The sequence below is a fragment of the Entelurus aequoreus genome, linkage group LG19, assembly GCF_033978785.1.
Source record: "Entelurus aequoreus isolate RoL-2023_Sb linkage group LG19, RoL_Eaeq_v1.1, whole genome shotgun sequence".
NCBI lineage: Eukaryota > Metazoa > Chordata > Actinopteri > Syngnathiformes > Syngnathidae > Entelurus > Entelurus aequoreus.
The window spans coordinates 40774641-40788802 of record NC_084749.1 but is presented as its reverse complement, the minus strand read 5'-3'; positions in this window follow the sequence as shown (position 1 = coordinate 40788802).

Sequence of the window (14162 nt, the reverse complement as noted above, 5' to 3'; positions counted from 1 at the left end):
AAACATAATATACATTTAAAAAAAAACGAAAGAAGATGTTATGATGCCAAAAAATATCGATGTAATCATAGTAGTCTGGAGTCGTTACAGGATCATACATTTGTCATATTCCAAAGTCCTCATGTGTCCAGGGACATATTTCCTGAGTTTATAAACATAATATACATTTTTAAAAAAACGAAAGAAGATGTTGTGATGCCAAAAAATATCGATGTAATCATAGTAGTCTGGACTAGATACGCTCCTGTACTTGGTATCATTACAGTGGATGTTAGGTGTAGATCCACCAATGGCGTTTGTTTACATTTTGAGGCCGGTGAGCTACGGTGTGTAGTGAAGCATGTTTAGCTATTCCTCGTATTTGTCGCCACGGAGGCGAAAATTAGTGATTTAGAAGTAGCTACAACACTGCAGACGGACTTTAGCCGCTAGCTAGCTAGCCATGTTTTAAAGCATCTCTTCCTGAGGGCGTTTCAGTGTTATAACTTCACTTTATCGTTAGTCTTTAAGCCAAAATGCGTCCGTTCTCATTTTCCTGTCTACACACTGTGTCTGTTTGTAAGTACTCCGTGATTGTGTGCTGCCGAACATGCTTGTCTGTTCGTAAACCAGCAATGTCACAACGTGATGACGACTGGGGGACAGGGGTGTGGGGGACCGGTACTTTCTAGAGGCGGTATAGTACCGAATACTTCTTTAGTATCGCGGTACTATACCGTACAACCCTACATTGGCACTTATTTTATAGTTGGACATACAATTATGTCTACAGGTAAAACTCCCCCCAAAATAGACAGAGCAGTATATATATAGCCCGGCCCCCGACCAAATTTTTTTAACACACTGTGGCCCTTGAGTTAAAACGCTTGGGGACACCTGGGTTAAGCACAGAAGTACTACTATGATCCAGTTTAAGAAAGTGTTCAAACTCAAAGTGTTCGCAAAGTACAAAAAAAGGAGAATCATATCGAACCGTAATAGAAGAATAGATAATCGTCTTCATCTCATAATGTGAATCACAAACTACTATTTATTTATCATAACTTTATTAATTGTTTACTTGTGTGTTTAATAATGATCTACTTACTCATATGTCTGCTTGCTTATTTATTTACTCATGTGTTTATTCACTGTTGCGTTACAGATTGTGTACAAACAAATGTATTAGAAACTGCTATGATACAGAAAAGGGAAGGATTAAATTAGCTCTGCTTCCTCCGACTCCTTTTTGGTGTAACGAGTAACTGGAAAGATGTGATGCATCATATTCTAACTGTATGCATGTTCGAAATTAACTGACGCCAATCAACCAACCAACAAAAAGCCAGGTAAAACTCGCTGAATGACATCCAACCACCAGTTCGTTCCAGTATTTATAATGTAGATATTTCAGCATCCGTGTTTCATTTAAATGAAATTTACCGTATTTTGCGGACCATAGGGCGCACCGGAGTATAAGGCGCACTGCCGATTAATGGACTATTTACGCGTTTAAGGAGTCATTTTATTATTATTTTTTTCTAAATGTAAAACACTTCCTTGTGGTCTACATAACATGTAATGGTGGTTCTTTGGTCAAAATGTTGCATAGATGATGTTTTACAGATCATCTTCAAGCCGCTTTCTGACAGTCGCTTCTGGAAGCGCCGTTTTGTGGGCGGTCTTATTTACGTGGCTCACCTTCGGCAGCGTCTTCTCCCCCGTCATCTTTGTTGTAGCGGTGTAGCGTGAAAGGACGGGGGTGGAAGAAGTGTCAAAAGATGGCGCTAACTGTTTTAATGACATTCAGACTTTACTTCCATCAATAACGGAGCAGCATCTCCTCATCCGGAAACAACAACAATGTGTCCCGTGAAAAACCGTCCGACCGGAACTCTCTAGCGTTCCTTGGGTGAATAATAAAAACTCACTACACCGGTATGTTTTAGCGCTTTCATGGCGAATTTACTGACAGATATAGGAAATAACTTTACACTACTTTATATTAGAAATGGCAACAGCGGAGGATGAATGTCACATAACAAGAAGATAGAGAAAAAGAAGAAGCTTATCGACTACGGACTACAAAGGCGGAAGCACGCAATTTTTCAGGATTTATGCAGATCCCAAATACAGAACAGCAGGTACCAGAACGTAAGAAAAGTTGCTTTTGCATAATATTGCGAAACAAAATAATGTCCTACCTTATAAACACACACCATAATAATACTTGTATGTTGAAGCACAGTACAATCCTTCAAGCGGTGCGGCTTAATAGCTTACCAAAGTCGTACTAAAACATTTTGATAGATTTTTGAGCGCCGTGTGTAATGTTCTATATTTTCAATGGAACATATAATATGTTGGTGTTGTTTACTTGAGTCACATTGCCATCATATTGCAGTCTACACGTATCTCTTATGTTTGACTGCCATCTACTGGTCACACTAATCATTACTCCATGTACCAAATAAAATTGCTTCGAGGTCGGTAAGCAAAACCAGAATTATTCCTTACATTAGGCACACCGGGTTATAAGGCGCACTGATAATGATAATGTTAATGATTTTAAGTGCACCTTATAGTCCGAAAAATACGGTAAATGTTAACTTGGGCACCCAATGCATGTCTTTAAGTCATTAAAGATGCATGTAGTATAATCATCTACACTGGAAAAATAATGTACAGTTTCCAAGCTAAAGGAAATGTTTTATACATGGTGTAAATGCGATATTTCATTAAAGACAGCAACCACAAAACAGAAACAGCTACATTGATCTGGAGCAGAGAGGACCAGACCACTTACCAGTTTTGGGGCTACATGTAATGCAATGCATGTTTTAAATTCATTGTATAAATTATTCAGTCAACTTTGGCAACTTTATGGTTATACAGCGTGCAGTGGTGTTGTGTTTGTTTATTTATTCACTAAACGTACCCTTAAATGGCAGTTATTACTCTTGCAAACTGTGCCTCAAAAAGCTCTGCAGTCAGCATCTCTGACTCATACGAACCGTTTCGAATACAATGCAACTCATATTTACTTTGCTTGCATTGCATTTGCAGCTAAATTTGTAAATCAGGCAGCTACAGTGTATTAATCTCAACACGAGGACCGACCTTCCACGGTACCTCTCAGCACACTGAACAATCTGCAATCTGTTTCCCCTGTGGTAACTCCAACAGACTAATGCAGAGCTCAGCTGTAGCCCGTGTAATTTATTACTTTGTAATGTACATTTCCATACTGCAACATCAAGAAGACAGCAGGAAACCTTGCCATCGACAATTGTTTTGCTTTAAAGAGACTTACATACCTGTAAACACAAAGCTCAACACAAAATTGTATTGTTTTCTTATGAGCCATCTCCTCCATGGTCTTTATAATATGAGTATGACCTTTGGGTGGGAGTAAAATGTCATTAGAATTTTTAAACTGTCTGTCAAAAAAGTAATATATCAATATCAATTTGACGAATATTACTTTCATTTAAGTGGATGCCCATAACATTTTTTAGTTAGTTTGTTAGTTTCAGTTTTATTTAACATGCATTGCATCACATACACTATATTGCCAAAAGTATTTGGCCACCCATCCAAATGATCAGAATCAAGGGTCCTAATCACAGGTGTATAAAATCAAGCACTTAGGCATGGATACTGTTTCTACAAACATTTGTGAAAGAATGGGCCGCTCTCAGTGATTTCCAGCGTGGAACTGTCATAGGATGCCACCTGTGCAATAAATCCAGTCGTGAAATTTCCTCGCTCCTAAATATTCCAAAGTCAGCTGTTGGCTTTATTATAAGAAAATGGAAGAGTTTGGGAACAACAGCAACTCAGCCACAAAGTGGTAGGCCACGTAAACTAAGACATGGATGACAGAGTCTGGTGTGGATGAACTTGACTGGCCTGAACCCGATAGAACACTTTTGGGATGAATTAGAACGGAGACTGAGAGCCAGGCCTTCTGGACCAACATCAGTGTGTGACCTCACCAATGCGCTTTTGGAAGAATGGTGGAAAATTCCTATAAACACACTCCGCAACCTTGTGGACAGCCTTCCCAGAAGAGTTGAAGCTGTAATAGCTGCAAAAGGTGGACCGACATCATATTGAACCCTATTGGTTAGGAATGTAATGGCACTTCTAGTTCATATGTGAGTCAAGGCAGGTGGCCAAATACTTTTGGCAATGTAGTGTATTTCCAATTGTTTCAACCAAGGAAAGCCGAAAAGGAGTAGGAAGAAGCAAAGTTTATTTAATCCAACCACTTTTTATACCAGAGCAGTTTAAGCAGGTTTCTTTGTTCTCTGTTTGTAACAGAACACTGAATAAATAAGTAAATACATTAAATATACCATAAGTAAGTAAACAAATATAAAATAAATAGTAGACATATTAATGTATGCACTATAATTTACGGTTGAATAAATAAATATTTAAGTTGTGTATGGTTCACCTAGGAGATTAATTGGATTATTTACTTAAAAGTAAAAAGTTCAAGATGTGTATCAGGATTGTTCTTTTTTTGTACTTTGTGAACACTTGTAGTTTGACCAGTTTCTTAAAGTCAATCATATTAGGGATTTATTTGATTTCTTTGCTTAGTCCATTCCATAATTGTATTCTACATACGAATATGTTAACACTAGAAGTCCCAGCATTTTTCTGTCTACCTAGAAGACCCAGAGAGGGTTCATTTGGCCCGACGCTTTTCCCGAATACACTAATCACTCATTTTGTTATGGTAATGAGGCTGTTAGGGGCAGTTTGTCTAGGTAGACAGAAAAATTATACATGTGGGAAATGCCGAAAGGAGCAATGGCAGTGCCAGGATTGTGAGTGACTGCTCAAATGTATGTCAGTCACGTTTACATGGACATGGTTTTTCATTCTTTGTAAATATGCTTTTTTCTTTGTAAATTTTTTTTTTTAAACTATTTTTGGCACACAAAAATAACAATTGCTTCTGCAACAACCCTCCACACCAAAACTGGGAAAACAGTTGCTTTTTCATTCTTTGTAAATATGTTTTGTTTTGTATTTTTTTTAACAATAAATGTCAGAGTGTTGATCCCTTCATTCTGTTGATCCTTGCAAAAACACACACAACCTACCTCAGAACTAAAGCTTGAGCTGTAAGGTCCCCTCCCCCACACAGGCTCAAGTGGCCCCCTGCCGTGTGCCACTAACAGCCACATTTTCATAACAAAAGGAGTGTCCACAGGGGGGACTAGGGGTCAATGACCCTCTTGTGGGTTTTCTAGGTAAAAAGGCCAATTGGCCCCTCTCTGGGACTTCTAGTGCTAAAGGTTTTAAGTGTTGTATGTGCATACAAATGTTTTAAATTAAGGTTATAGTTCTCCTCTTTTGTTGAGAAGTATTGTTGCACATGCTCGGGTAGCAGGTTATAGTATGCTTTGTACATCATTTCAGTTGTTTGCAAAAAGTCGTTGAATTTCAATTATCTTTGATTCAATAAATAAAGTGTTTGTGTGTTCTCTAAATCCAACATTATGTATTACTCTAATGTATCTTTTTTTTTTGATGAATTATTTTGTTCCAGTGCAGATACTATAAATGCGTGAACAACTGTGCTCACTAAAAAAAAAGCATCGCTTTCTGATGATTAGATGCAATCTATTTATAATGAGCGCACTCACTTGCTCACTTTTTAAATTTACCAATATTTGTGCACATATTTTTGCAATGTGACTATAGTGTAATAGACTCAGTCTCAGACTTTTGATAGACTTCAAGTTGCAGGCATAATTTGAGTTACAAGCATTTTTGCCTCTGGTTGAAGTTGTATTTGGCCACAGCCCACAACCGGAGATCAACACAATCCTGCCTTCCAACCACTGGAACTGAGAAAGTTGATGCAAAGGACAAGAAGCGGACAACTCAGTGGACAAATCAGTGAAACAAACTAATAAAAACAACCATTGCCCAACACTCATTTTGTCCCATTTTGCTGTATTGAAGTACGAAAATGCTCACTTATTATATGGTTTTCTTTCTTCTTCTTCTTCTTCTTCTCCAGATTTTGGTGCGCACAACCTTCCACATTTTTTTATCCGATTCAAACTGTTCTGCCTTCAAACTGTTCAACCTATTCGGGGAATCACAGGCTTTCCCTTGACAAATTCCAAAAATTCCCAGTTTTCTCAGAATTCCAGGTTTTTTCGGGACATTTTTCCCATTCAAAATGAATTGTCCATTTTTCAAACTTGCCCCATTTCCACATTTTTAAACCCGATTCAAACCATTCCACCTTCAACATATTCAACATATCCTGGACATTCAAACTATCATGTTTTTTTCCAATTTCAAAACAATTCCAGGAATTACCAGAATTACCAGTTTTCCGAACCCTATTTTCACCCTTGTTTTCTGTCGACTACGCCTCCCACATTTTTCAACCCACTTTAACCGTTCCACTGTCTAAACATTTCCCTTAATCATTTTTTGAACTGGAAAAATTCCCGGTTTTCCCGAAGTTTCAGGAATTCCGCAATACCATTTCTCAACTAAAAATGTTACTACTTCAACATTTCTTATCCGTTTTGAAAAAAATCCAACACCAAACTTTTAAACTCATTCAGAAAATAATTCCCTTTTTTCCTGGAATGCCCAAAATGTTATGAAATTCCCATTGAAATGAATGGGACATTTTTCAAAATTCCACAGCTCCTAAATTTTCCATCTAATTTAAACCGTTTCAACGTCAAAGTATTCAGCCTGTTTAGGAATTGTGTGCTCTTCTTCAACAATTCTAAAAAAATGTCCCGGATTTCCTAGAATTCCACATATCCTGGACATTCAAACTATCATCTTTTTTCCAATTTCAAAACAATTTCAGGACTTACCAGAATTTCCAGTTTACCGAACGTTATTTTCACCCATTTTTTCTGTCGACTACTCCTGCCATTTTTTCAACCCACTTTAACCGTTCCACTGTCTAAACATTTCCCTTAATCAGGACAAATTCCCGGTTTTCCCGAAATGTCAGTAATTCTGTAATACCATTTCTCAATTAAAAATGTTACTACTTCAACATTTCTTAACCGTTTTGAAAAAAATCCAACACCAAACGTTTAGACTCATTCAGAAAAAAAAAATACCTCTTTTCCTGGAATTCCCAAAATTGTATGAAATTCCCATTGAAATGAATGGGATATTTTTCTAAATTCTACAACTCCTAAACTTTCCACAACTCCTAAATTTTCCATCTAATTTAAACCGTTTCAACTTCAAAGTATTCAGCCTGTTCAGGAATTGTGTGCTCTTCTTCAACAAATCTAAAAAGAATTCCCGGATTTTCTAGAAGTCCCAGTTTTTAGGGACATTTTCCCCATTCAAAATGAATTGGCCATTTTTCAAACGTGCACCATTTCAACATTTTTCAACCGATTCAAACCATTCCACCTTCAACCTATTCCACATATCCTGGACAATCAAAGTATCATTTTTTTTCCAATTTAGAAAAATTCCAGGAATTACCAGAATTCCCAGTTTTCTGAACCCTATTTTCACCCTTTTTTTCTGTTGACTACTCCGCCCACATTTTCCAACCCACTTTAACCGTTCCACTGTCTAAACATTTTCCTTAATCAGGACTAAAAACAAAGTTGTTTTTTGAATTGGAAAAATTCCCGGTTTTCCCGAAATGTTAGCAATTTTGCAATATCATTTCTCAATTAAAAATGTTACGACTTCAACATTTCTTAACCTCTTTTGAAAAAATCCAACACCAAACATTTGAACTCATTCAGAAAAAAATTCCCTCTTTTCCTGGAATTCCCAATTTTTTATGAAATCCCCATTGAAATGAATGTGACATTTTTAAAAATTCCACAACTCCTAAATGTTCCATCTAATTTAAACTGTTTCAACTTCAAAGTATTCAGCCTGTTCAGGATTTGTGTGCTCTTCTTCAACAATTCTAAAAAAAATTCCCGGATTTCCTAGAATTCCTACTTTTTAGGGACATTCTCCCCATTCAAAATGAGATGGCCATTTTTCAAACTTCCACCATTCCCACATTTTTCAACATATTCAAACCATTCCACCGTCAACATATTCCACTCATCCTGGACATTCAAACTAACACTTTCCCAAGTTCAAGAAATTCCGTTTCTCCTGGACATTCGAACTCTTCAACATTCAAACTATTCTTACATTCAAACTATGTTTACATTCATACTACATTCTATCAGAATTTCAGTTCAACTTCAGCATTGGAGCATTCACGCACAATTCCTTCAGGAATTGCCTCATGTAGTATGCTTTTCACGATGACCATTTTTAATTGATCCATTAATAATATTTTATGTGTTTAATTTAGGCATGGGAAGAAGTCTAGCATGATGTCATTTTCACCTTCAAAATGTTGTGCCACTCCAGAGGCAAAAATCACAATTTTACGACCTTTTAGGCGGTCGACTTTATTGCACTGTTTCTCTACAAGGTGACTTCCTATAAAAACAGAATCCACTTAAATTTAAATAAATCTCTCCAATTGTATTTTTTATTTTATTTTTCCGGGTATACAGGTGAACTTTACGTTTTAACTATTAGAACATCGGTCTTCCCCAAAATGTCATGGTCAACCAAGGAAAACACATTTTGCATGGAGGCCTATTTCTTTTATAAATCTTACACTCTAGTGCAAAATACTTTTTTGGAGAAAGTTTAAGTGTTGCCATGCTCCACCAAAAAGCAGAGTTTTTGACTGCGTTCAGAAGTCCAGCGTATGGGACTGTGCAAAGTATTTATTCTAAAATGAGAAATAGGATTGTGTTCGAGTAATCGTCAATTTTGCGCAACGTATGCAAATTTGTGTCCAACACCGCGCCGCACATTTTGGAAAGAACATGACTTTTTATGTAAAAAACTACCAATATACAAAACCAAAAAAGTTGGTACGTTGTTTTAATCATAAATAAAAACAGAATACAATCATTTGCAAATCCTTTTTAACCTATATTCAATTGAATAGACTGCAAAGACAAGCTACTTAATGTTCAAACTGGTAAACTTTTGTTATTTTTTGCAAATATTAGCTCATTTGGAATTTGACGCCTGCAACATGTTTCAAAAAAGATGGCACAAAAAAGACTAAGAAAGTTGAAGAATTCTCATCAAACACTTATTTGGAACATCCCACAGGTGAACAGGCTAATTGGGAACAGGTGGGTGCCATGATTGGGTATAAAAGCAGCTTCCATGAAATGCTCTGTCATTCACAAACAAGGATGGGGCGAGGGTCACCACTTTGTCAACAAATGTGTGAGCAAATTGTCCAACAGTTTAAGAACAACATTTCTTAATGAGCTACTGCAAGGAATTTAGGGATTTCACATTCTATGGTCCATAATAACATCAACAGGTTCAGAGAATCTGGAGAAATCACTGCACGTAAGCGGCGATACATCAAAAAGCGACATCAGTGTGTAAAGGGTATAACCACATGGGCTCAGGAACACTTCAGAAAACCACTGTAAGTGCAAGTTAAAACTCTACTATGCAAAGCCAAAGCCATTCATCAACAACACCCAGAAACGCCGCCGGCTTCGCTGGGCCCGAGCTCATCTAAGATGGACTGATGCAAAGTGGAAAAGTGTTCTGTGGTCTTGACGAGTCCACATTTCAAATAGTTTTTGGAAACTGTGGACGTCGTGTCTGTCGCACCAAAGAGGAAAAGACCATCCGGACTATTATAGGCGCAAAGTTCAAAAGCCAGCATCTGTGATGGTATGGGGGTGTATTAGTGGCCAAGGCATGGGTAACTTACACATCTGTGAAGGCACCATTAATGCTCAAAGGTACATACAGGTTTCAGAGCATCATAAGTTGTCATCCAAGCAACGTTTTTTTTTATGGACGCCCCTGCTTATTTCAGCATGACAATGCCAAGCCACAATCTGCACGTGCTACAACATTGTGGCTTTGTAGTAATAGAGTGTGGGTACTAGACTGGCCTGCCGGTAGTCCAGACCTGTCTCCCATTGAAAATGTGGCGCATTATGAAGACCCCCAACAGTTGAACAACTTAATCTGTACATCCAGCAAGAATGGGAAATAATTCCACATTAAAAGCTTCAAAAATTGGTCTCCTCAGTTCCTGAACGTTTACTGAGTGTTGTTAAAAGGAAAGGCCATGTAACACAGTGGTAAAAATGCCCCTGTGCCAACTTTTTTGCAATGGGTTGCTGCCATTAAATTCTAAGTTAATGATTATTTGCAAAATAAAAAACATGTTTCTCATTTCAAACATTAAATATCTTGTCTTTGCAGTCTATTCAATTGAATATACGTTGAAAAAGATTTGCAAATCATTGTATTCTGTTTTTATTTACGAATTACACAACCTGACAACTTCACTGGTTTTGGGTTTTGTAACTGAAACTTTGGGAAATGATCATACACAGACTGACATTTTAGAAAAAGTATCGTAGACTGAATGAAATTTAAGGTCAGCAAATGTCTTGAAATGTCTTGAAATTTGCTGGACCTTTTAAGGATTTAAAAAAAAAAAATTAAGTAATTTTTTTCCGGTTCTGTCTTTTTTTAGTCACCCAGTATACCAATAATTATGTTCAAAATCACGGCACTAGTGTTACTTTGGCAACTTTTTTAAAGATCACCTTTAAAAAAAAAGTTGAATCTTCAACAGAAACAGCAACGGTCAGAATACTGTAAAATAGTCAAAGTACCATATTTTCCGGACTAAAGAGTGCATCGGTATATAAGCCGCACCCACTAAATTTTAGAAGAAAAATATATTTTTCAATACATTTAGCCATATCGGATAATAAACCCCAAATGTTTAGGTTGTGAAATGTGTTCTTTACACAGACAAAAATCTTAAGTGTTTATTTACCTAATTCCAGACGGTGCCTGGAAGATCAAACAAAAAATAAGTCATCGTCATAGACCTACGAGCTGAGGTAGCTCGCTGTCCAATCAGCTTTACAGACTCCATCCATCCATCCATCCATCTTCTTCCGCTAGTGTCCGCCCTGAGATTGGTAGGTTGTGAGTTCAAACCCCGGCCGAGTCATACCAAAGACTATAAAAATGGGACCCATTACCTCCCTGCTTGGCACTCAGCATCAAGGGTTGGAATTGGGGTTAAATCACCAAAAAATTATTCCCGGGCGCGGTCACTGCTGCTGCTCACTGATCCCCTCACCTCCCAGGGGGTGATAAGGGTGATGCATAAGCAGGGAAGCCCAGACGTCCCTCTCCGCAGCCACTTCGTCCAGCTCTTCCCGGAGGATCCCGAAGCGTTCCCAGGCCAGCCGGAAGACATAGTCTTCCCAATGTGTCCTGGGTCTTCCCCATGTCCTCCTACCGGTCGGACGTGCCCTAAACACCTCCTTACACCGACCAGATGCCCGAGCCACCTCATCTGGCTCCTCTCGATGTGAAGGAGCAGCGGCTTTACTTTGAGCTCCTCCCGGATGGCAGAGCTTCTCACCCTCTCTCTAAGGGAGAGGCCCGCCACCCGGCGGAGGAAACTCATTTCCGCCGCTTGTACCCGTGATCTTGTCCTTTCGGTCATAACCCAAAGTTCATGACCATAGGTGAGGATGGGAACGTAGAGCGACCGGTAAATTGAGAGGTTTGCCTTCCGGCTCAGCTCTTTTTTCTTAACAGACTCAGTAACTCTTAACGACTCTAGCTTGATTACATTACAAATACGCATGAAAACCCGACTATCAAACATGCGATATACTAGTACAGGTAAGTATGAATTGTTTTAGTTACATTGTAAAACTTGCAAATGTTGCTCGGAGTGATGAATGAAGAAACCATACGAATAGAAACGCCATGGATGACTAGTGGATGGAATGGTACTTGGAATGGCTCGAACCCGCTTTTCCCCGGCAGCTGGGTCTGCCAGCACCTCCGCTGGCAGCGCGCCAAGACACGCCCCTGCTCGCGCTGGCCGCATCATGCCCACATGTCGGCAAGGCTGTGGGCGATCAGCAATCTGCACACCTGGGACTGATGAGGGCGAGCGGTATAAGGACCAGTGGACCCTAGGATCCTTGCGGGAACTTAAACCCTCTTTTGTGTACCATAAGCCGACACCAGCTTTATGCTCTATCTCTCTTTCTCTCTGCGTTTCCCTCCGTGTCTAATGTCCGTGTTGTGATCCCCTGTCGTTCCCCTCTGGATTCTGAACTGCCTCCCTTGGATCTCGACCTCTCGCTTGACCACGGACTGCCTTCCTGCTTTTTCCCTCCTCTCGCGCAACACAACACTTGGTAACACACACTATAGCTAACCACACACATAGCCACATACACACACTCTTGGATTTTGACACACATACCATTCTATGGTGTATTTGTTAGTATTGTTTGATTATTATATATATACATTGTCTATATATATAATAAATCAAAGAGCCTTACTGCCCCCATTGTGTCTGTGCCGTCAACTCCCTTCAGTAAACATAACAGTACTTGTACTTTTTAAGCACTAAACGGAAGGAAATACTGTAGTGAACGTAGTGAGAGGCTCTTAAAAGTATAGACAAGACAAAGAGGCAAGCGGGCAGAAATAGAGAGGGGAGGGGAATGTGACAACCTTCACCAAGTGCCAAAAGAGAAGATTGCTGCTACCCTGAATAATAATATATTTAATTAGAAGTCTATGATATACACCATATTTTAGGTTTTTTTCTCAGATTGCATACTTATCTCATTTCTTTGTTTTGTCGTGTTTTTCAATTTAATGTGCTTCTTGCTCATGATGAAGGTTATATTTGGAGCATTTACTCACTTTAGAATTCACTATTCACCCCCGTGAAGCCTGGAATTTTCTACGAGGGCACACAGAGAGGACAAAGGAATGCGGTAGCCAGTAAATCTTGTTAACATCCGCTGAGCATTAGAATCAAATTGTTTGTGATATGTTACATAGATCTAGAAAATGAGGAGTAATGAAGGCAAAAAAATAAAAAATGAAAGGAGCAAATTGCATCCCTTAGGTTCATTTGAAAATGTTTTCCAGGGTCACATTTCTTCCCGCACAACAAATCATTTTCAGTCACTTGATAAAACACAGCGCCTAATTGGTTGCTTACCTTGCAGTAAATGATTACAAAATACTTAGTGATTACAACTGTTGCAACCTTTTGGATTTCATGAGGACCACTTTTGCCTTCCTAATTAGCGCTGTTTTCCCCTGGCTGTGATATAATGGGCAGGTGTAGACAAAATGCATGTCATTTGTTGCTGGATTTGTGCCCAAGGTTTGTGTCTGCTCAATAAAACAAACTCATCTTTAAAGCTTCAAGCTTCAAGTGGGGAACAAATGGGTTCGCGCGTAAGCAGTCCCTGTTCTGAATATGGGTCATATGGGCCATTGCCCAAGGATGGGATTCTCTCAGGGGAACCTTGAACTGATTGTGTGTCTTGTCAATCCGTGGTTGTATATGTTGGTCTATGTGGGGAATTAATGCCGCAAGGACTCAGTTCTGTATCGATTCTCATTTGGAGAAAAGGATAACAGGTTGATTACTGGCTGTCCAAAGTCGGGACCCAGGGTGGACCGCTCGTCTGTGCATCGGTTGGGGACGTCTCTGCGCTGCTGACCTGTCTCCGCTCGGGATTATCTCCTGGCCCCACTATGGACTGGACTCTCACTATTATGTTAGATCCACTATGGACTGGACTCTCACAATATTATGCTAGATCCACTCGACGTCCATTGAACCGGTCCACACATCTGCGGTCCCTTCCAAGGTTACTCATTGTCCCATTGGGTTGAGTTCTTTCTTGCCCTGATGTGGGATCAGAGCCGAGGATTTTGTTGTGGCTTGTGCAGCCCTTTGAGACACTCGTGATTTAGGGCCATATAAGTAAACATTTATTGATTGATTGATACTATCAACTTTGCTTAGTGAGTGTGCAAACACAACAGTAAGGTCTTAAGAGGCTCACAGCCTCGATTACCGTATTTTTTGGACAATAGGGCGCACCGGATTAAAAGGCGCACTGCCGATGAGCGGGTCTATTCAGGTCTATTTTCATACAAAAGGCGCACCGGATTATAAAGCGCATTAAAGGGGTCATACAATGATTTATTTCTGAATTTAAAACACTATCTTGTGGTCTGCATAAAGTTAAAGTTAAAGCACCAATGATTGTCACACACACACT